General features: G+C 38.8%; 1 pseudogene and 1 gene segment (V, D, J or C); both read left to right on the forward strand.

The window, feature by feature from the left end:
* LOC119819860 overlaps window positions 1–23,782 on the forward strand; it is a 719,441-nt gene that overhangs the window by 512,121 nt on the left and 183,538 nt on the right.
* Window positions 17,647–19,424, forward strand: LOC119819871 (annotated as a pseudogene).

Raw genomic sequence — 23,782 nt, forward strand, 5'->3', positions numbered from 1 at the left:
AAAATAAAGGCTCTTTGCTTTTACATATGGTACTTGATCTCCTTGTTGATATCTGGGGGACTTCACAGATTTGGGCATAATATTTGGAGCTCATCTGGGATACCCCAAGGCCACTGGGACTACCAAACATAGAGCCTTCAACCGGCCAGTAAGTTTTCTGTTTTGTTTCATGTTTCATGTCTATGTCTCATGCTCACCTCTTTCAGTAAGCAGGCCCAGGAACCATAAGAGCCTGTAGACAATCTAGGTGGACATGTAAAAAGATCACAAGCAGGGGGCCTAGAAAAGATGTCCCCATGGCCTGTCTGCGGAGAGTGGTTCCCTCTAGTGAGACACATGGGTAGCGGTCTCAGTTCTGTAGAGAGACCCAAGGGTAACAGTCTCAGTTCGATAGAGTGGCAGGTCATACCCACAAATTGCTTGAGGCTGTCACCTTTGGTTTGGTTTGGCGCCATTGTCCTCTTCATTGTCCTGTGTGTCTATCTGTTGTTGTTTTTATCCTGACTTAGACTGATACTGAGGATGTGGAACAGACTCAAATCATGACTTCTCTGACTTTGATATTGTGATCACTTACAATGTAGAAGGAAGCGGCGGGCTGTGTCCCGCCACCCGGCTAGCTTTACCCAAAATAATTACATGGAAACTGTATTCTTTTAAATACTGCCTGGCCCATAGTTTCAGCCTCTTATTGTCTAATTCTCACATCTTCCTTTAACCCATATTTAGTAATCTGTGTAGCACCATGAGTTGTGGCTTACCAGGAGAGATCTTAACCTGCGTCCATCTCGGAGAAGAGAAGCATGGAGACTGCATATGACGACTGCCTGAAGTGTCTCCCCACTCTCCCAGAATTCTGTTCTGTCTACTCCATCTACCTAATTTTCTGTCTCTTAAAGGGCCAAGGCAGTTTTCTTTATTAATTAACCAATGAAAGTAACATAGACAGATAACTCTCCTCCATCATTGGCGCTCCAACGTGGTGACTAAATCCACTTAAAAACCTGAGTTGGCTTTAAATAAAGGAGAGAGAGTTTAACACAGCTTTTTGCTGTTTGCCTGGACTTGCCGTAGAGAGAGCAGCAGAGAAAAAGCTGAGTCATTTTAAAACGCGGCTTCCTGGTGCTGTGCCGCCAGCTCGAACTCTGGCTATAAAGCATTTCTGTGTCTTTTATGGGCCTGGATATTTGTGTTCCCGCTTAGGATAGGAAGGAGAGTGCACTGAGACCAGGCCAATGGCTCCCTGCTCCCTGCCTGCACCTGAGCAGATGGCAGAATCAGGCTTAGGCAAGCGGGAGAGCATGGCAGATTTCTGCCGCCATAGAGAGAGATGTTTCCAAGCTATGTGGTGCTCTGAGCATCAGATTTGGCTGTAACTTGGATGAAAAGAGTTTCTGTGCCGCACACTCAGTCTCAGAATTAAAGTGCTGAGTGTGGCTCCTACCTGGAGGCCCCAGAGCTAGTAGAAAATGGTACATCCTCCATTTTGAAATTGGAGAGAGGTGGAGCCAACATCTAGAACAGCCAGCGGCTCTGCAGCTCAGAGGTGCAACCGATTCAGAGTCACAAGCGGCTCTGCCATGTTGGACTGGGCGGGGCAAGCCCGCAGTACCTGTTTTTGACCTAGGAATGTCACAGCTTAGAGTCTTAAGTGCTTAGTGATGTAAAGGCGCAAATCAAACATGTTTCTCGACAGTAGAAAAATTACAGATTATTCACAATAGGACAGATTCAGACATAAAAGACTTTTAAATGAGTCACAATGTTGGATTGAGAGAGAAGAAGAAAATATAAAATATAAAGTTAATGCCTTAAAAAAGGGTAAAGTCTTTAAAGAGACAGAGTACAGATAGTTATAGATTAAAAGAAGTAAAGTGATAGAGTAAAAATAAGCCACGTAAAAATGGAAAATTCACAGAGAGTCTGGATTATGTATTTTATTGTGTTTTCTTTGAAATTTTTGACTGTAAAGGAGCTAAATACAGAGAGACATTTCATTATATGGGCTGCCAGGCTAGACCAGAATGGACATCTTAACGGTATGACTTCAGGATTTGGATCTAAGAACATGATGCTTTGGAAAAGAATTCTTCTTTTGTTTTCACAGAGGACGAGACTCTGTGGATTGCTTCTATCCCAATATGGTATGATAGACCACGCCCTCCTTAAAGGTTGCTGTGAACATCTTCAAAAAATTACTCCACTCAACTGCCCACTGAGATGAACCTAGCAGACCAGTTATACCATGAAAGACCTAAATAACAGCAACCCCATTCAGCAGGAAGCAGTTTGGAGAGAAATAACTGTGCCCACATTCCCAAATATTGTTTATAAATGTTCTTTTACATTTAAAGGGGGATATTATATAGATATGAATAATTTTCATTGGTATGGATTTTAATGTCAATTTGTTATATGTATATGTATTTCTGATCTTGATTAAGGTATTATAATTGTGTAGTTCATTTAAAAATGTAATGTATAATTAGGAAATATAGGTTGTTACTGGATAATCATCGATAATAGTAAAGCTTGTAGTTATGTTAGTTAGATTTTCTAGATATATAGAGATATATTTTAGTTGAATAGGCATTCTTCATATCTTTCAAAGACTACAGAACATGGCATTTAAGATTTTTAATAACTTAGGGTTTTTCATGACAATGAGACACGTCTGCTCCTGGCAGCACCAATCTATTTTGAGAGGAAGATGGGCATCGAAGAGGCTACTTATGGAGTTTGTTAGCCATTTGGGCAAGAAACTGCTCTTGCCTGGACTGTTGCATAAACTGGACACAAAGAACCCGCAGAGAGAGGACTGCTGAACTTGCCTAAAGGTGAGATGTTCCTTCTGAGTTCCTGATTCATGAAAGAGTCTGTGAGACATTCTGCAGAACACAGCAGAAAGTGACTGAATTCTCTTTGGAATTTCCTGCTTCATGGAAATGTCTGCTGGATACTTATGGGCCTGTAGGCTGAAGATGGATGCCCAAACGGTACACAGGAACTTTGGGTGACTGTCCAGGCAGCGAGTTGTCTCTGTCATTTCTAGAGTTTGAAAGTTGCATATGACTTGTTTACTTAGGTAATATTATATCCTTCTGGAGTCTTTGATGGAGTTGAAGAATAAATAGATAGTTATAGCTTTCCTTAGTTATGATAAAAGATAAAATAGATCTAAATATTGTAACTGTAATACTTGCTTGATAACTGTTTTATTATATGTAATTTTGCTATGTTAAAGTTGAAGCCTTTCTTTTTTGTTTAAACAGAAAAAGGGGAAATGATGGAGGATAGTTATCTGTCTATGTTACTTTCATTGGTTAATTAATAAAGAAAACTGCCTTGGCCCTTTAAGAGACAGAAAATTAGGTAGGTGGAGTAGACAGAACAGAATTCTGGGAGAGTGGGGAGACACTTCAGGCAGTCGCCATATGCAGTCTCCATGCTTCTCCTCTCCGAGATGGACGCAGGTTAAGATCTCTCCTGGTAAGCCACAACTCATGGTGCTACACAGATTACTAAATATGGGTTAAAGGAAGATGTGAGAATTAGACAAAAAGAGGCTGAAACTATGGGCCAGGCAGTATTTAAAAGAATACAGTTTCCATGTAATTATTTTGGGTAAAGCTAGGGGTGGCGGGACACAGCCCGCTGCTTCCTTCTACATTACAGGAATTTAGAGATAGTGTCATAAGCATAGGAGTATATTTTCCTAGAAGGGATAAGACAAAAAACTTCTACTTGCCACCTTAAACATTTCATAAAAAGGAGTCAGCCTTGACCACAAGCAGGGGGATGTGGGGCAGTGTGCTTGTGTGGATGGGTGGCTGGTGTATAGAGCATTTTTGTTGCAATGTATCAAGTCTGTCAGTCACAGTTGTAGGGGCCAGATGTACCCCAATATAATTTCAAACACTGAACAGAGAATCTGAGATTAATTGCTATGGCTTGGAGAGGTTAACAATCTTTTCCCACCATGCTGCATATTACCCTGCCCCCTCCCATGCTAGAGTATTAGAGTTTCCTTCTCCTGCCCTGGGGGCTGTGTGCCTCAGTATGGTCAAACCTGACCAATATTTGGCTCCAAGGGTCAAGGACTCTGGCTATAGGTGATGCCGCAATGGCCATGCTATGACACTATAGCCAGACTTCTCTCCACTAGAGCTACTTTGGTAACTCAGATCCAATGTGTTATAAATATCTGTCAACATTTATAGGGGCTGGTTACAAGTAATTTTTGGTTAATACATAAAAAATAACACAAGCTATTCTTGGTCTCAAATGTTTCACGCTGGTACAGAATTTTATGTGAATTTAAAGGTTTTTTGTTATAGTATATGCATTTTCTGTTCTTGATTAAAATATTGTAGCCATACAATATATCATATACCACTGAAGAAAACTACAAGAAAGACTTCAATAAGAGTTTTTATGTTGTCTGAAAAGTGAGAGAGATTTTGCTTGGTATGTCATCAGGAAAGCAAGGGAGAGAGCAGAAGAATAAAAGAATAAAGAGAGGAAAACTGGATTAAAGGTGTATATAAAAGTTATAAAAGATCAAAAAGGGATGTAAACTATGTTGTGGTTTCTCATACATGCACATACTGAATATGCTTTTTTGTTGAAAAGTTTGTCGTTGTAAGTTTTCTTGCAAGCATGGAGCTGAGACAAAAATAGTCTATTTTTGCTGTCTCTGCCACCCATCACTGCTGTGGCCACATTTATGGGCCTGACTTCAAGAATTTATCACTGACCTCTGATTCCTAAATTTGGGTTAGCAGAAATTCAGATGACTTTTTGGTATAGATAATGTTAAAACTGCTGTATTATTATTTTAATTGAAAATCTGGCTCAAGAATTAGATTATGGCTCCTCCTTTGTTAGACTCATGTTTTATTTATTTAAAATCTATTCATGGGTAGTTTTAAAATAACCATAAGGCATAATTCCATTTTACATTTTGGTTTGTCATTTTACTAGAGTTAAAAATATGGATGCCACATGATTTCACTGCTTTCTTGATTAAAGGTAATACATGGAGTGGGCCTAACAAATCTCCAAGATAGTTTAGTTTGAGATAGATTTTTGTATGATGACTCATGTCCCTTTCTCAAAACAAGGTTTAATATACTTATTTATTTTACATTTAAACACATTTCTCCCTCCCTTTGAAAACTTGATTTTTGACAAAGAAGTAAAAAATATCAAATGGTGAAAAAAAGCATATTTAACAAATGATGCTGGTAGAACTAGATATTAACATGTAGAAGAATGAAAATAGGTCCATATCTATCACCATGCACAAAACTCAAGTCCAAATGGAACAAAGACCTCAATATAAAGCCAGTCACACTGAATATTATAGAAGAGAATATGGGATGTACACTTGAACACATTGGCACAGGAGACCACTTCTCAAATATAACTCCAATAAGCAGACATTGTGAGAAACAATTAATAAATGGGACCTCCTGTGTCAGAGACCATTTTCCTAAGGATAGATTTGTCAGAGACCATCATCCTTACAGGGATAGCAGAGGTCATTGCCCTAAGGATGTTTACAGAGAATCCACCCCTCATCCCAACTATCTTGAGAGCTATCAGCTAACGGAACCCACCCCTTACTCCAATGTTAATGGATCACATGCTTCGGCTTACTTCAGGTGCTGGCTAATGACCTTCAGTTACCCCGGCAGAGTTCCTGCCTACCTACCTCCACCCCATTCAAGGGTATATATGCTGTAACTTTCACACCAATAAAGGGAGACCTTGACAATAGAATCTTGCTTGGTTTCCTTCCTCTTTTCAGCTCTTGTCTTGCAGGTTAGCACCCCTTCAGAGAACCCTGAATAGCTGACCCTGCCGGCAGGGTTACAGTGGCACCTGAACACGGACCCTGAAGTACGGCTATCTAACAGGACGACGAGGCGCAGTCCCGGGACGAAGGAAAAAAAAGGTCCTGACCAGCTGTGATACTTGGACAGGTCTGCAGGACGGAGGTAGGCACAGGTTCATTGTCGTCTATAAGACATGGGACAATCGCTTCCAAAGGAAGAGAAATTCATAGAGGAATTTCAACAGTCACTTAGGGAGAGAGGAGTAAGAGTTAAAAAAGAGAGATTTAGCTGAATTCTTTTGTTTTATAGATGAATAATGCCCCTGGTTAATTTTAACCAGCCCAGGAATTCACCCCCAGACATGGGACAAGGTAGGGGAAGATCTTAGTAAAATGTTAAAAAATGGAGACCCTGTGCTGGAGGCTGTCCTCAGTTACTGGGCTCTTATTAGAGATGTAGCATAGAGAAAGAAATGTAGAAAAGCGGGACAAAAGTTAAATAGGGAGTAAAACTTTGTAAATAAGTTATAATGGGGATAAGGAAAAAAGTATTGTTATATATGTAGGTAACTAAAGGGAGTAAAAATGGAGCAGGAACAATGGCAGAGTTATTGAGAATCAGTAAGCATGATAGATGTAGAATTGCAACTTTTATTGCATTCTAAATGAGTAAAAAAAGTAAAGAAAAAATGATTTTTGTGAAGAGCCATGTGCACACAGTCAGCTAACCTAACTCACCTGCAGGTAAAAGGCAAGCAGAAGCAAGAGTAAGTTTAGAGAGCAAATTTAACCTCACACAGTCTATAGAACAGATGAAAGGATTAAAAAAATTCTCCTAATTTTATGATTTATAAGCTAAAATAAAAATGATAGTTAAAAATCCGCCCACCAGAGCTCGGAAAGGCAGTCTAAGAGGCAAAGTGAGTCTGTGTCCTACTACCCGATGCCTTGCGGCGCAGCTTCAGCTAAAGGAAAAAAGACAGGTTTAAATTAAGGTAGCCTCTGAGATAAGCAAGTTAAAATGCTTCTTTCCATTTCACAATTTTGCTTTTTTTGTCAAAAATCTGCTGTTTGTAGGCAGGTGAATTTGTATCCAAGGTGGATTAATTTTAATACTGTGGCTCTGTGGTAAAGTTTAAAGTCAGAGATTGTAATTCATTCTGAGGTTCCTTGATTGTACAGTATTTTAAGATTGTTTAGGCTATCCTAAGTTTTTGTGAGTTCTGTGAGAAATGTTGCTATAATTTTTAATGGACATTTACACTGAATCTGTAGATTGCTTTCAGTGAGATTGTCATTTTTGTTGTGTTTCTTCTACATTCCCAAGAAAATAGGAGATCTTTTATTTTCTAATGTCTTAAAATTTTTTCTTAAAAGAGTTAAAGTTCTTATTATACAAGTTTTTCCTTTGTGTGGCCCACTCTTGGGTGGGAGTCGAGTTGTCTCAGCTTGTGGTCCTTTCCTGCTGCCACGGGTTGCTTCAGGTTGGACTGCTGAGATTCAGGCCTCTTACTAAATTTATCAAGGGCCAGAATTATACTCTAACAAATGATAATGCTTAAAAATAAAAAATTACCCTTTCACAAGCAGAAATGACAGGATTCAAACTTCGGTCCTGCTTGCTTAGAGTTACTCCAAGATATTTTATGGTATTTATGACTATTGATTTTTTGTTGGTTTTTTTTTGTTTGTTTTTTCATGGTTTATTTTTTTATATTTAAAAATTTCCGTCCCCTCCTCCTCCCCCTTCCCTCCCCTCCCCTCCACCCATACTTCCCCTCCCTCCCTCTCCAGGCAAAGGAGCCATCAGGGATCCCTACTCTATGTTAAGATCAAGGTCCTCCCAAATCCCCCCAGGTCCAGGAAGGTGATCGACCAAGCTGAGAAGGCTCCCACAGAGCCCTCCATGCAGAAGAATCAGAGCCCAGCACCATTGTCCTTTGCTTCTCAGTCAGCCCCCACGGTTGGCCACATTCAGAGAGATGGGTTTGGTCGCATGATCCATCAGTCCCATTCCAACTGGAGTTGGTGATCTCCCATTAGTTCTCTCCCACTGTCTCCATGAGTGAACGCACGCCTCACGTTCCTGACTTTCTTTCTCATGTTCTCTCTCCTTCTGCTCCTCATCAGGACCTTGGGAGCTCAGTCTGGTGCTCCAATGTGGGGCTCTGTCATTTTCTTCATCTATCGTCAGGTGGAGGTTCTATGGTGATATGCAAGAAATTCATCAGTATGGCTATAGGAACTGGCCTTTTCAGGCACCCTCTCCTCAGCTGCCCAAGGAACTAACTGGGGGGGGGGTCTCCCTGGAAACCTGGGAACCACTCTAGGGTCAAGTCTCTTGACAACCATCAGGAAGCTCCCTAAATTAAGATATATGCTTCCCTATTCCATATCCACCCTTCCTGTATCCCAAGCATCCCATTCCTCCGAGCTCCCACTATTCTCACCTTCACGCTTTTCTCTCCCCATCTTCCCATGGCCCCGTCTCGCCCAACCCTCAAGTTCCCAATTTTTGCCTGGCAATCGTGTCTACTTCCAATATCCAGGAGGATTACTATATGTTTTTCTTTGGGTTCACCTTCTTATTATCTTCTCAAGGATCCCGAATTATATGCTCGGTGTCCTTTAATTATGGCTAGAAACCGATTATGAGTGAGTACATCCCATGTTCATCTTTTTGAGTCTGGGTTACCTCACTCAGAATAGTGTTTTCTATTTCCATCCATTTGCATGCAAAATTCAAGATGTCATTGTTTTTTACCGCTGAGTAGTATTCTAACATGTATATATTCCACAGTTTCTTCATCCATTCTTCCACTGAAGGGCATCTAGGTTGTTTCCAGGATCTGGCTATTACAAATAATGCTGCGATGAACATAGATGAGCAAATGCTTTTATAGTATGATTGGGCATCACTTGGGTAGATTCCCAATAGTGGAATTGCTGGGTCCTGGGGTAGGTTGATCCCGAATTTCCTGAGAAACTGCCACACTGCTTTCCAAAGTGGTTGCACAAGTATGCATTCCCACCAGCAATGGATGAGTGTACCCCTTACCCCACAACCTCTCCAGCAAAGGTTATTATTGGTGTTTTGGATTTTAGCCAATCTGACAGGTGTAAGATGATATCTCAAAGTTGTTTTGATTTGCATTTCCCTGATAGCTAAGGAGGTTGAGCATGACCTTAAGTTTCTTTTGGCCATTTGAACTTCTTCTGTTGAGAATTCTCTGTTCAGTTCAGCGCCCCATTTTTTAATTGGGTTAATTGGCATTTTACAGTCTAGTCTCTTGAGTTCCTTATATATTTTAGAGATCAGACCTTTGTCAGTTGCAGGGTTGGTGAAGATTTTTTCCCAGTCAGTAGACTGCCTTTGTTTCTTAGTGACAGTGTCCTTTGCTTTACAGAAGCTGCTCAGCTTCAGGAGGTCCCATTTATTCAATGTTGCCCTTAATGTCTGTGCAGCTGGGGTTATGCGTAGGAAACGGTTCCCTGTGCCCATTTGTTGTAGAGTACTTCCCACTTTCTCCTCTATCAAGCTCAATGTGTTCAGATTAATATTGAGGTCTTTAATCCATTTGGACTTGAGTTTTGTGCATGGTGATAGATATGGATCTACTTTCATTCTTCTACAGGTTGACATCCAGTTATGCCAGCACCATTTGTTGAAGATGCCCTCTTTCTTCCATTGTGTACTTGTGGCTCCTTTATCAAAAATCAGGTGTTCATGGGTTTATGGTTTAAGATCCGTGTCTTCTATACGATTCCATTGGTCAACTTCTCTGTTTTTATGCCAATACCAAGCTGTTTTCAATACTGTAGCTCTGTAATAGAGTTTGAAGTCAGGGATGGTAATGCCTCTAGAAGTACCTTTATTGTATAAGATTGTTTTGGCTATCCTGGGTTTCTTGTTTTTTCATATGAAGTTGATTATTGTCCTCTCAATCTCTGTGAAGAATTTTAATGGGACCTTGATTGGGATTGCATTGAATCTATAGATTGCTTTTGGTAGAATTGCCATTTTTACTATGTTGATCCTCCCAATCCACGAGCAGGGGAGATCCTTCCATTTTCTGGTATCCTCTTCAATTTCTTTCTTCAAAGCCTTTAAGTTCTTGTCAAATAAATCCTTTACTTCCTTGGTTAGAGTTACTCCCAGATATCTTATGCTATTTGTGGCTATTGTGAAAGGTGATACTTTTCTGATTTCCCTCTCTGCTTCCTTATCCTTCATGTATAGGAGGGCGACTGATTTTTGGAGTTGATCTTGTATCCTGATACGTTACTGAAGGAGTTTATCAGCTGTAGGAATTCTTTGGTGGAGTTTTTGGGGTCGTTTATGTACACTATCATATCATCTGCAAATAACGAAAGTTTAACTTCTTCCTTTCCAAGTCGAATCCCCTTGATTCCCTTATGTTGTCTTATTGCTATTGCTAAAAATTCAAGCACTATATTGAAGAGATAAGGAGAGAGTGGACAGCCTTGTCGTGTTCCTGAATTTAGTGGGATAGACTTGAGTTTCTCTCCGTTTAATTTGATGTTAGCTGTCGGCTTGCTGTAAATAGCTTTTATTATATTTAGGAATGACCCTTGTATCCCTAATCTCTCCAGGACCTTTATTATAAAAGGGTGCTGAATTTTGTCAAATGCTTTTTCAGCATCTAATGAGATGACCATATGGTTTTTTTTCCTTCAGTTTATTTATATGATGGATTACATTGATAGATTTTCGTATGTTGAACCAGCCCTGCATCTCTGGGATGAAGCTTACTTGATCGTAGTGGATAATTTTTCTAATGTGTTCTTGGATTCGGTTTGCCAGTATTTTATTGAGAATTTTTGCGTCAATGTTCATGAGTGAGATTGGCCTGTAATTCTCTTTCTTGGTTGAGTCTTTGTGTGGTTTAGGTATCAGGGTAACTGTAGCTTCATAGAAGGAATTTGGCAGTGACTCATGTGTTTCTATATTATGAAATACCTTAAGGAGTATAGGTATTAGGTCTTCTTGGAAGTTCTGGTAGAATTCCGCATTGAAACCATCTGGTCCTGGGCTCTTTTTGGTAGGGAGGTTTCTGATAACAGTTTCTAATTCTTCGCAACTAACAGGACTATTTAGAACATTTACCTGGTCCTTGTTTAACTTTGGTATATGGTATTTATCTAAAAAACTGTCCATTTCTTTTACATTTTCCAATTTTGTGGCATACAGGCTTCTGTAGTAAGATCTAATGATTCTCTGAATTTCCTCTGTGTCTGTGGTTATGTCCCCCTTTTCATTTCTAATCTTATTAATTTGCGTGTTCTCTCTCTGCCGTTTGATTAGTTTGGCTAAGGGTTTGTCAATCTTGTTGATTTTCTCCAAGAACCAGCTTTCTGTTTCATTGATTCTTTGGATTGTTTTCTGTGTTTCTATTTTGTTGATTTCTGCCCTCAGTTTGATTTTTTCCAGTCTTCTACTTCTCCTAGGTGAGTCTGCTTCTTTTTTTTCCAGAGCTTTAATGTATGCTGTTAAGTCACCAATGAATGCTTTCTCCGTTTTCTTTAAGTGGGCACTTAGTGCTATGAACTTTCCTCTTAGCACTGCTTTCATTGTGTCCCATAGGTTTGAGTATGTTGTGTCTTTGTTTTCATTAAATTCAAGAAAGACTTTAATTTCTTTCTTTATTTCTTCCTTGACCCAGGTGTGGTTCAGTAGTTGACTGTTCAGTTTCCATGAGTTTGTGGGCTTTCTGGGGGTAGCATTGTTGTTGATTTCTAATTTTAATCCATGGTGATCCGATAAGACACAGGTGGTTACTAATATTTTTTTTGTAACTGTGGAAGTTTGCTTTGTTACCAAGTATATGGTCAGTTTTTGAAAAGGTTCCATAAGCCTCAGAGAAGAAGGTATATTCTTTCCTATTTGGGTGGAGTGTTCTATAGATGTCCGCTAAGTCCATTTGGTTCATTACCTCCATTAAGTCTTTCAATTCTCTGTTAGGTTTCTGTCTGATTGACCTGTCCATTGGTGAGAGAGAAGTGTTGAAGTCTCCAACTATTAATGTGTGTGGTTTGATGTCTGCCTTGAGTTCTAGAAGTGTTTCTTTTACATAAGTGGGAGCTTTTATATTAGGGGCATAGATATTCAGGATTGAGACTTCATTCTGAAGGATTTTTCCTGTTATGAGTATAAAGTGTCCCTTTCCATCTCTTCTGATTGATTTTAGTTTGAAGTCAACTTTATTGGAAATAACTATGGCCACACCGGCTTGTTTCTTAGGTCCATTTGCTTGATAAACATTTTTCCAACCCTTTACTCTGAGTAGGTGTCTGTCTTTGTGGATGAGGTGTGTTTCTTGTAAACAGCAGAATGTTGGATCCTGTTTTCGTATCCAATCTCTTAGCCTGTGCCTTTTTATAGGTGAATTGAGTCCATTGATATTAAGTGATATTAATGACCAGTGGTTGTTAACTCCGGTTATTTTTTTTGTAGTAGAGTTTGTGTGTTTCCCTTCTTCTAGTTGTGCTGGTGAAGGTTCGCTAGATGCCTGAGTTATTGTGGGCGTTGTTGGACTCCTTGGTATGTGATTTTCCTTCTATTACTTTCTGCAAGGCTGGATTTGTGGCTACGTATTGTTTAAATCTGTTTTTGTCCTGGAATATCTTGTTTTCTCCATCAATGGTGAATGCAAGCTTTGCTGGGTATAGTAGTCTAGGCTTGCATCCATGTTCCCTTAGTATCCAAGCTTTTCTGGCTTTCATGGTTTCCATTGAGAAATCAGGTGTAATTCTGATAGGTTTCCCTTTGTATGTTACTTGACCTTTTTCCTTTCCAGCTCTTAATATCTGTTCTTTATTCTGTATGTTTTGTGTTTTGATTATTATATGGCGTGGGGATGCTTTCTTTTGATCCAGTCTATTTGGTGTTCTGTAGGCTTCTTTTTTTTTTTTTTTTTGGTTTTTCAAGGCAGGGATTCTCTGCAGCTTTTTTAGAGCCTGTCCTGGACCTAGCTCTTGTAGACCAGGCTGGCCTCGAACTCACAGAGATCCGCCTGCCTCTGCCTCCCGAGTGCTGGGATTAAAGGCGTGCGCCATCTGTAGGCTTCTTGTACTTTCATTGGAACATCCTTTTTTAGGTTGGGGAAGTTTTCTTCTATAATTTTTGTTGAATATGTTTTCTGGGCCTTTGAGTTGTAATTCTTCTCCTTCTTCTACCCCAATTATTCTTAAGTTTGGTCTTTTCATGGTGTCCCAGATTTCCTGAATGTTTTGTGTTAAGAATTTGTTAGATTTGTTTAGTTCTTTAATCTGTGAATTTATTTCCTCTATAGTATCTTCAGAGTCTGAGATTCTTTCTTCCATCTCTTGTATTCAGTTGGAAATACTTGTCTCTGAAGTTTCTGTTCGTTTACTCAGAGTTTCCATTTCCAGTCTTCCCTCAGCTTGTGTTTTCCTCATTACCTCCATTTCATTTATCAGGTCTTGTACTGTTTCTCTTACCTGTTTGATTGCTTTTTCTTGTTTTTCTTGTTTTTCTTGGGTATGTTTGAGAGATTTATTTATTTTGTCTACCTTTTTGTTTGTCATCTCCATTTCTTTATGGCAGTTTTTTACCTCCTGTTTAAGGTCCTCTATTATTTTCATAAAGTACTGTTTAAGGTAGGTTTCTTCTATATCTTCTGGGGTAGGGTGTTCAATACTTGTTGTTTCAGGATGTCTGGGTTGTGGTGATGGCATGTTGCCTTTCATGTTGTTGGAGGAGCTCCTGCCTTGGCGCCTGCCTATCTCTTCCTTCAAAAGGAGCCTGGAGGTGCTTGGTGTCCTAGACCAATCTTTGCTGTGACTGAAACTGGCTGGATCTCCCCAGTGCCAGAGGAGGACCTATTCCTTGCGTCACAATCTAAAGAAGCCCACACTCCCTTGCAGGAATCCTCAGACCTGCCTGAAGTCCAGAGTCTGACCCCTTTGGGTAGATGGCCTTAGTACAGGAGCAGGACACCTGAAAACACTAGGGAAGGCTTGGGAGAGGCAGGGACATGAGAAACAAAGACAAGCTTGCAGAGGGTGCTGGTGGGGAGGGTGTCTGTGCTCTCTTCCAGGGCAGGTTGCCCCAGGGTCTGCACTAACTCACCAGTCCAGATGGAAGTTCAGGGCTCAGGATCAGGGATTCCAGGCAGCTCAGGGACCCTGCTCGGACAAAAGGGCCAAGGTGGGGGCAGGGCGGGCAGTCCAGATGGAAGTTCAGGGGACAGCGGGATATGTTCATTGAAGGATTTTTCTTGTGACAAAAAGTCGCTTACTATCACCAATGTATTTTATGCTTTTGTTTGTCCACGTGATTACTAAAAAGCATTCTGTCTTGTCATACCCTATGAGGCAAGTCCAACCTTTTATATCAGGAAAAATCATTGTTATCTGCAGAAGAAACTGTTGAAAAAAACAAGAAAGTCTTACACCACATAATTATCATTGGCCATGTTCTTTCCAGGTGCAAAAGTTACATGAGCCATTACAAGGTGTAGTAAGGAGGAGCGGTGGGCTGTGTCCCACCGCCCAACTTGCTTAGCTCCCAAAAGAACTACAAAGAAACTGTATTAATTTAATTGCTGCTTGGCCCATTATCTCTAACCTCTTATTGGCTAACTCTCACATATTAGTTTAACCCATTTTTATTAATGTGTATCGCCACTTGACTGTGGCTTACCGACACGAGTCTAACCAGCATCTGTCTAATGGCACTCATGTAATGTAAAATTATGTTAACACTTACATCAAATTGATTATCTCTGTGTCCCTATTACTAAGTTGTAGTAATGTGGTTATTATCTCTAGAGTTCTTGTTACTCTGCTTCCCTAAGGGGACAGTAGAAAAATTATAAACTTTGGACTAACACCTTGTGTGAGTCCTAAGAACAAGTATTGATTTCATTTTTGTCTGCTGATGTAAATCGTTGCTGGATGATTTGATTTGCCTTGCTGAAAATATGTATTGGTAATATATTTTAATTAAATTTGTATACAGTATTTTATTGCTTTTGATAGATATGCTAATAAAATGCAGCCTTAAAGCTGCTATAATTTATGCTACATATGCTCCAATTTTACTAAACTATATCTCCTTATATTTTCCTATGTGAAAGAAACTTGATTATTCTCAAAAGAGAAAATTTTCCTGTAACCACCATATGAATAGTGGTATGTCAGAAATGGTAAGAAAGTCTGAATTCTAGGTAATTTTCAGTAGAAATGTAATGCTTTTCATACAGTCGTTTTATTCATTCCCACTTGTATGTTTACAGTTCCAATTATATCACATACCCATAAAATACACATGAAAAGACTGAATTCAATAAGGCTTTCCTAAATCCCTGGTCTAGAAATTTATCCCTACATAAGATTCTAGAACTTGTTTCTGAGAACTGTTCTTTCTTGATAAAAAATCTTTTTAAATTTCATGACAATATTAAAAATAAATTATCTTTATATTAGAATGAAAAGGTTGATAAATATATGAAGCCTTTACATGTAAGAGCTGTGTTCCATATAGCAAGGACCATTCGTTTCATAGAATACAATGAAACACTAATGCACAAAATTAAGAAAAATGTGTTACCATATTTTGTTGTGTGTATATTGATTATATAATCTGAAAAAAAGGTAGATTTATGAATCAATGTTTTAAATTATATTTTTTATGGTTCATGTTTAAAGAGCCAAATTTCTGTGAGAAAAGGTGAGTTAGTATATAAGTAAACATTTGTGCTTAAAGATGCTGCCATTGCAAAAAAGAGCCTCATTTTGCTTTCATTGATTAACATATAGGATGAAATTTGAGCATCCCATTGTGTTTTAAAAATGCAAGAACCTAATAATTGATATGATTTATTGTTTCTAACATTGTCATTATTATTCACACAGGAACACCCTTCAACTTTTAATGACATACACATATTTTGTAACTTCTGTAGTGGTTTTCTTTGTTATATTTCAGGTTTGAAGTGACTGGCAATAGAAGTTTATTTACTCTGAAATATGCTCTGAATTTGTTGCTGCTGGAGGAATGAAAAGGAGTTAAATAGGGCCTTGATATGTACTTTGTGATGACCTCAAATTCAAAATTCTCTGGTCTTACTTTTCTAAATGTAGGGATTTATTATATGGGAGAAAGATGAGAAAAACCTTTATATATTTGGGGATATAAATCACTATGTATTATTTATAATATTTTTCTGTGCATTTTAAATTACTGAAGAAGTATTCACTGTTTTCACTGGCAAAATAAATAGAAGTAGGATTATAAGATGTAATATTTCATATCATTTCTAACCAGTTTTTATAATGAGTAATATGCGATGTTATATAAAAATGTTTATAAGAACTACAAATCAAACAAAATAACTATCTTTGTTTTTTTTACTAACTTCTCCCAAACAGTCTGCTTAATATCTTTGTTATGTATGAATTAATAAAAATTCTATTGTTCATATCTTAAAAATGTGGTGTTAAAGTAATAGAAGCATTTCTATATTTATTTGTTCCAAGCAGAATATATGAGTCATTCATACATTCTTGACTCATTGTTGATGTGACTACCTATAAATTTGATTATTTCTCGTATTAAAGTTTTATCTATTAATGAATATATATTTGAATAATATGATGACTATATAATAGAAAATTTGAAGTAGGCATTTGTGCAATGGAGTAATTCTAACTTAACTCAGGCTAAAGTAGTACGTAGTGACATATACATTAAAATAAACTTTGAAAGAATGAATCAAATGTTCAAGGTAGTGTGAAAAGTAGATCAACATTTAATTAATTGTGAAATAAGAGGAGCCAAAGTATTTTCTATTATTAAGAAAGAGATGAATTTTCAGGGTGGTCTCTTTAGTTACTCAATAAATTTCCTCCAGATATGGGATGGTGATTTTGTATATTCAGAAAAAGTATGCATACACAGAAGTTCTATATGTCTTAAAGGAAAATATGCATAATAGCAGCCACCAAGGCAATCCAAAGAACCATAAGACATGCTTTACAAAACATAAGGATATATTTTACTACACCAAATTTGAAAAAGGTAAAAGAAATGAATAATTTTCTTGATAGGTACCACTTACAAAGTTAAATCAAGATGAGATAAAGAATTTAAATGTAGCCGGGCGGTGGTGGCGCACGCCTTTAATCCCAGCACTCGGGAGGCATAGGCAGGCGGATCTCTGTGAGTTCGAGGCCAGCCTGGTCTACAAGAGCTAGATCCAGGACAGGCTCTAAAAAAAGCTGCAGAGAAACCCTGTCTTGAAAAACCAAAAAAAAAAAAAAAAAAAGAATTTAAATGTACCCATAACTCCTACTGAATTAGAAGAATTTTCCCACTCCCATCTCTAAAAAAGTCCAGGATTAGATAGTTTTAGCACAGAATTGTACCAGACTTTCAAAGACTAGTTAATGTGAATGCCAACACTCCTCAGATTATTCCACAACATAGAAACAGAAGGAACACTGATAAATTCAGTTTATGAGGCCACAGTTACTGTGATACTAAAACCATATAGAGACTAAGCAAAATAAAAGAATTGGAGACCAATTTCCCATTTGAACATAGATCCACTCAATGAAATACTTGCAAAACAAATCATAACACATGTAAAAGATGATCTACCATAATTCGATAATAGTAAATACAATAAAGGTAAGACAATTCATCTTCCACCACATTCTGCTGTTTTCCTACTTTCTCCTCACCTGGATCATTGATTAATCACTTGAATATTCATTCTTTGCTTTCAGTTCCCTTAGAAACATCACTGTGGACATATAATATGGATGTCTACAATCTTAACACAGTGATTCAGTTCATCCTCATAGAGCTCTCTGACCTCCCTTAGGTGTGTTATCCACTCCTTGTGGCCTTTGTCACCATCTATCAGATAACTTTGCTGGGAAACAGGCTCATCCTCATGGCCATAATGGCTAAGAGAAAGTTTCAAACTCCCATGTTTTACCTGCTGGCAAATCTGTCCCTGCTAGACATATTCTGTCCATCAGCCACTGTCCCCAAGATGGTCAAAAATCTCTTTACTGAAGAACACAGCATTTCCTTTGTTGGGTTGCTTTGAAGCTCTATTTTTTTGTGGCCCTAGCTGGGACTGAAGTTTTCTTGCCGGCTGTGATGACTTATGACTGTTATGTGGCCATATGCTTCTGTCTGTTATTCTCTCACCATGACCAAGGTTCGCTGTGTGCACCTGTTGTTGGGGACCTTGTAGCTGGGTTTCTCAACTCTTTCTCCACACAAAGTCTACCTTTAGTCTGTCTTTCTGCAAGTCCAATCGAGTAAACCAGTACTATTGTAGTATCCCACCTGTGGTGGCCCTGTGCTATTCACCCACCTACATGCCAGAAATGCTTGTTTTAGTGGTAAGAGGTATTTTTGGTGTTGGTTCTTTTCTGATCACTTTGATCTCCTACTGATGTAGGTGTGTCTTCTATCTATCTGATGATTTCATTGGTTAATTAATAAAGAAACTGCTTGGCTTGATAGGTTAGAACATAGGTGGGAGGAGTAGACAGAAGAGGATGCTGGGAAGGGAAATTAGACAGATGCCATGCCTCTCCTCTCTGAGCCAGTTGCAATGGAACCAGCTGCCAGGTCAGACATGCTGAATCTTTCCCGGTAAGACACCACTCGTGGTGTTACACAGATTATTAAATATGGGTTAAAGAAAGATGTGAGAATTATCCAATAGGAGGCTGAAGCTAATGGGCCAGGCAGTGTTTAAAAGAATACAATTTGTGTGTTGTTATTTTGGGGCATAAGCTAGCAGGTGGCCGGGAGCTGGGCAGGAACACAGCCTTCTCGCCTCATCACTACAGAATGATGGAGTGGGGGGTCTTCTATCAATATGTTGATTTCGTTGGTTAATTAATAAAGAAAACTGCTTGGCCTGATAGGTTAGAACATAGGTGGGTGGAGTAGACAAAACAGGATGCCGGAAGTTAGTGAGATGCTTCAGGCAATCGCCATGACTCTCCTCAGTGAGCCAGATGCCATAAAGCCAGCCACCAGGTCAGACATGCTGAATCTTTCCTGGTAAGCGACCACCTTGTGGTGCTACACAGATTACTAAATATGGGTTAAAGCAAGAGAGAGTTAACCAGTAAGAGGCTGAAACTAATGGGCCAGGCAGTGTTTAAAAGAATACAATTTGTGTGTTGTTATTTCGGGGCATAAGCTAGCCAGGCGGCCGAGAGCCGGGCGGGATGAAAAGCAGGCCTGCCCGCAGCTCTCACTACATCCTACATATACATTATGTCCACTATCCTAAAGATCTAGTCAGTAGAAGGGAAGGACAAAGCTTTCTCCACCTGTGCTTCCCATCTTCGTGTAGTGTTCTTGTGCTATGGCACAACATTATTTACCTATATTCATCCAGCCTCCAGTCAACACTCTCCTGCTAGAGACAGACTCATCTCTATGCTGTATGGGGTCATTACCCCCTTGTTAAACCCAATTATCAACAGTCTGAGAAACAGAGAAGTCAAAGTAGCACTCAGAAAAGTTTTACATGTTAGATATGTTCACAGAAAACATGATTGAAGAGTCTCTCAAACTCTTCTGAGGATCAATATACAAAAAGAGGTAGCAAAGTACTAAAACAATGTATGTATAGAAATAAATTGCTAACAAACTTGCATTTAAATTCACATATTGTTACCCACATTTCTGTAGCCACTTTAAAGTTTGTAATTGAAAAATAAAAATGTTTGATACTGCATAGGATTAGTAGGTTACATGACATAACTATATCTATTGCTGTCTTATCTGTCTCAATAGCTATATGCACATGAATGCCAACATTTATATTTACATATATCTATGTTACCACTTTCTTTTTGGTTCTAATCTACATTTATCCATGCAGTTAGAGATCTTCATTATGTTTATATTTTGTCTTGTTACTTTTAAAAGACTTTTATATATGACCATGAGGGCCTTGCCTGCTTGTTTATCTGCACACTATGTGCATTCTTCATGCTCACAGTGTCCATAAGAGGGTGTTGGACCTCCTGGAACTGGAGTTATGGAAAATAGTGAGTCACCATGTGGATGTCGGAGACAAAAGCCTAGTCTTGTGTAAGAGCAGCAAGTGCTTTTATCTTCTGAAATATTCCTTCCAGTATTAATTTTTTAATTTAAATATTAGTTTATTTTTAGTTATGTGGATATATATATATTTGTGTACCATATGTATTCAGTGACTGTGAAGGCCACAGGAGGACAGTATATTCCCAGGAACAGGAATTTAGGATGATTGTAGTTCATCATTTGTATTGTGGGAATTAAACATGGGTTTTCTGGAAGAGCAATCAATCTTCTTAATCTCTGAGCCATCTCTCAAAAACTCCATAATTTATTTTAAATGATAAGTTATTATAAACATTTAAGGAGTCAAATTGGTTTTATTGTTTATAAACACTGTGAGTAATAACCAAACCATGATAGTTAATATGTTCATTTCCTCAAATATCTAATATTTTGTAATGAGAGTTCTTGAAAATTTCTTTTTTCCTACTAAGTAATGCATGTCTGGTAATATTTATTATATTGAACATACTATTGAAGTAACATTCATAGGTACAACATATTATTTATTCTGATATACTGTGTATCTGTGACTGCAGAAAATGAACAAAGGACTAGATACCCAAGTCTGAAAGCCAAGAAGCAGTTTTATTTTATTCCTAAAACAAGGCCATGGGACACCACTCCAAACACCATGGCCCGAGTTCAGATTAGAAGACTATTTTATTCCTCTTTTCTCCTCTGGCTTGCTTCCTGACATAGCAATCCATATGTATTTTGTACAAATAATTTGATTGACTATAGTAAACATGGTTAAAGTTTTCTAAATTCCACCAAAAGTAGAAAAATTTACTCAAACAGTAGCCCTTATCAAAAGTTCTTTTTAGAACAGTTGAGAGAGGAGGATTTTTATTATAGACAAAACAGTGAGAAACTATAAAGAGTACTGACTAGCCTGATGTAGATGTCTCCTTTATGTTTTCAGATCCTTCAACAACAAATTCTCTTTTGTCTCCACACTCCTAAATTCTATTAATGAACATTTCTTCTGTCCATTTCTTTGAGTTTGGTACCTTCAAATTATTTATTCTTCTGTGATGTGATTTTTTTTTACTAAGATTAACCATCTATATCCATTCATGTTGACACAGAAGACTTTTCTCTATGGCAGAAAACATTAGATGGCAATTTTATAATTAAATTTTACCATTCATCTGTTGAACAGAGTTTGATCATGTGTGACTTCTGAATTATGCATCAGTAAGTACAAAGACGTAGAGCATGATTTTTTACAATATTAATTTACTTTATTTTAGAATATTTTTATTATTGCTTGAGAGGTTTGTACATATATATATATATAGAGAGAGAGATATTGATATATATTGTATTTTCATGAAGTCCATATCTCATTCTCTGTGTTCTAGTTAATTCCCCAGATACCCCCATTATTTTCTTCCAAGTATGTGTGTTTTATTTTTTGAAAATTAATATTCTCTTTCTTTTTATTTGCTTTTTCATAACATGATTTTTGTGTAACAGCATTGGTCATCTTGAAATTGGCTTTTTAGCCAAGGCTATCCTCTGTCTTTGAAGTGTTTGTATTAAAGGCGTGGGCCTCCATGACAAGGCAGATTTTACCTTTCTTAGCAGCCATCAAATGCCAATTCCTCTTCAGCCAGATGTGGGGTTTCATAACCTACCTTCTCCTTCCATGTTGGGATTTTGTCTGACTTGATTTTGTGCCTATGCTGTTCAAACTATTACAATCACTGTGAGTTCATATGTGATACTGTATAACTATGTCCTAAAAACACTGTTCATTAGACATTCACTAACTCTGGCCATTAAAATCTTTCCATGTTCTTTCCTGCCAGGATTCCTGAGCTTTGGAAGGAGGGGCTACAATGTAGATACCCATATAGAGATAGCTAAACACACTCAAATCTTTATTACCAGCATAGTGGATGGTTATGGATCTTTGTGTGTGGAACTATATAAAGCACAGAAACATTACTCTAGGGAGTGACAGTTAAACTAATATGTTAGTATAACAATAACTAATCAATACTAAGCTGGGCATTAAATATGTCACAAGATTTGAACTTGATAGTATTGTTTAATTCTTTTATTCCTCTGTGTAACCCCGCCGGCAGGGTCAGCTATTCAGGGTCCTCTGAAGGGGCGCTAACCTGCAAGACATGAGCTGTAAAAGAGGAAGGAGACCAAGCAAGATTCTATTGTCAAGGTCTCCGTTTATTGGGGTGAAAGTTACAGCTTATATACCCTTGAATGGGGTGGAGGTAGGTAGGCAGGAACTCTGCCGGGGTAACTGGAGGTCATCAGCCAGCACCTGGTGTAAGCCGAAGCATGTGATTCATTAACATTGGAGTAAGGGGTGGGTTCCCTTAACAGATGTGATCCATTAGCATTGGAGTAAGGGGTGGGTTCCGTTAACGGATAGCTCTCAAGATAGTGGGATGAGGGGTGGGTTCTCTGTAAACATCCTTAGGACAATGACCTCTGCTATCCCTGTCAGGACGATGTTCCCTGACAAATCTATCCTTAGGAAAGTGGTCCCTGACAAATCCCCCTTCCTTTTATTAAGGAAGGCAGCTAATAAGTGGAGAGCACTGGTCAGAATCTAACCACATAGTCAGACCTATAGGAGAAGGGACTGGGGCAAGGAGGACCCTTCTCTCGAGTGGAGTCTCCTATCCTCTCCTGGGAACAGAGGGGTGTCTTATGGGTAGTATTAATTATTTTTTTTGGCCCTTAATGATGGCCTGTGATGAGGGCTCTTGTCTTAGGTCGAGTGGGGACCAGGTTTTTCTCCCCATTACCCATCATAGGGTTCCCAGGGCCCTGTCTTAGGTTGGGGGCGGTCCCGCCATCAGATGCCCGTCCTTGAAGCTCCTCAAAAAGGTATCTAGCAAGACCAAAGTAAGCAGCTCTTTGACTGCAGGGTCCCTGTCTTAGGCTATGTGGAGGGCAATCCTCATCCCCTGACATCATGCCATGTTGAGCCGGCCTGTACGGCCTCTGTATGATGTGCTGTTCAGGGGAGGGCTCCACAATATTCCCGTCATTGGGCCTCTGCGTGGATATTAATGAAAAGACTGCGAGGAGCTTCTAAAACAAAAGGTATAAAAGATGTAATTTGGACACCAATGACTCCATCTCTGGACAAGAAGAAAGGGCACCTATGGTATAAACTCCTTCCTAAGTGCCTACTCCAATATAAGATTACGAGTGCTGCTTGCCAAAAATTTTTTTCCAGGGATTCCAAGGTCTAACGGGTTTGGGGTCTGTAACAAGGGTAGAAAATTGAAGAGCAGCTGCAGGTCGTTCTGTCTCCGAAGTTCTGAGGTCCTCCGTGGAGCCACGAGTATTTAGGCGATGATAATGAACAGCAACGGAATCTTTTGTTATTTCGTCAACCTGGGTCTTAATAAAGCGGGTTAGTTTTGAAAAGGCCCATGGGCCAAAGGATAAAAGCAATAATAGTCCCAAAAGAGGGCCCAACAAACTGGGCAAGAGTGTGGATAGCCAGGGGGAGGTAGAAAACCAGTTTTGATACCAAGATTCCTGTTTTTCTCTGTTTCTTTTTCTTTCTTCTAAACTGATTTTTACCTTTTGTATGCTATCCTGTACTAGGCCTGTTTTATCTGAATAAAAGCAACACTCTTCTTTAAGGGCGACACAAAGTCCCCCTTCTTTAAGAAAAACAAGATCAAGGCCTCGTCTATTCTGCAGAACCACCTCTGACAGAGAGACTAATGAGTCCTTTAGGTTCTCCAGGCCCTTTTGTAATTCCTGGATGTCTCTGTCCACCGCCAAACTGAGTTGGGCATATTGCTGTTGGGAGGTGA

Source organism: Arvicola amphibius, chromosome 7 (genome assembly GCF_903992535.2).
Source record: "Arvicola amphibius chromosome 7, mArvAmp1.2, whole genome shotgun sequence".
NCBI classification, from domain to species: Eukaryota; Metazoa; Chordata; class Mammalia; order Rodentia; family Cricetidae; genus Arvicola; species Arvicola amphibius.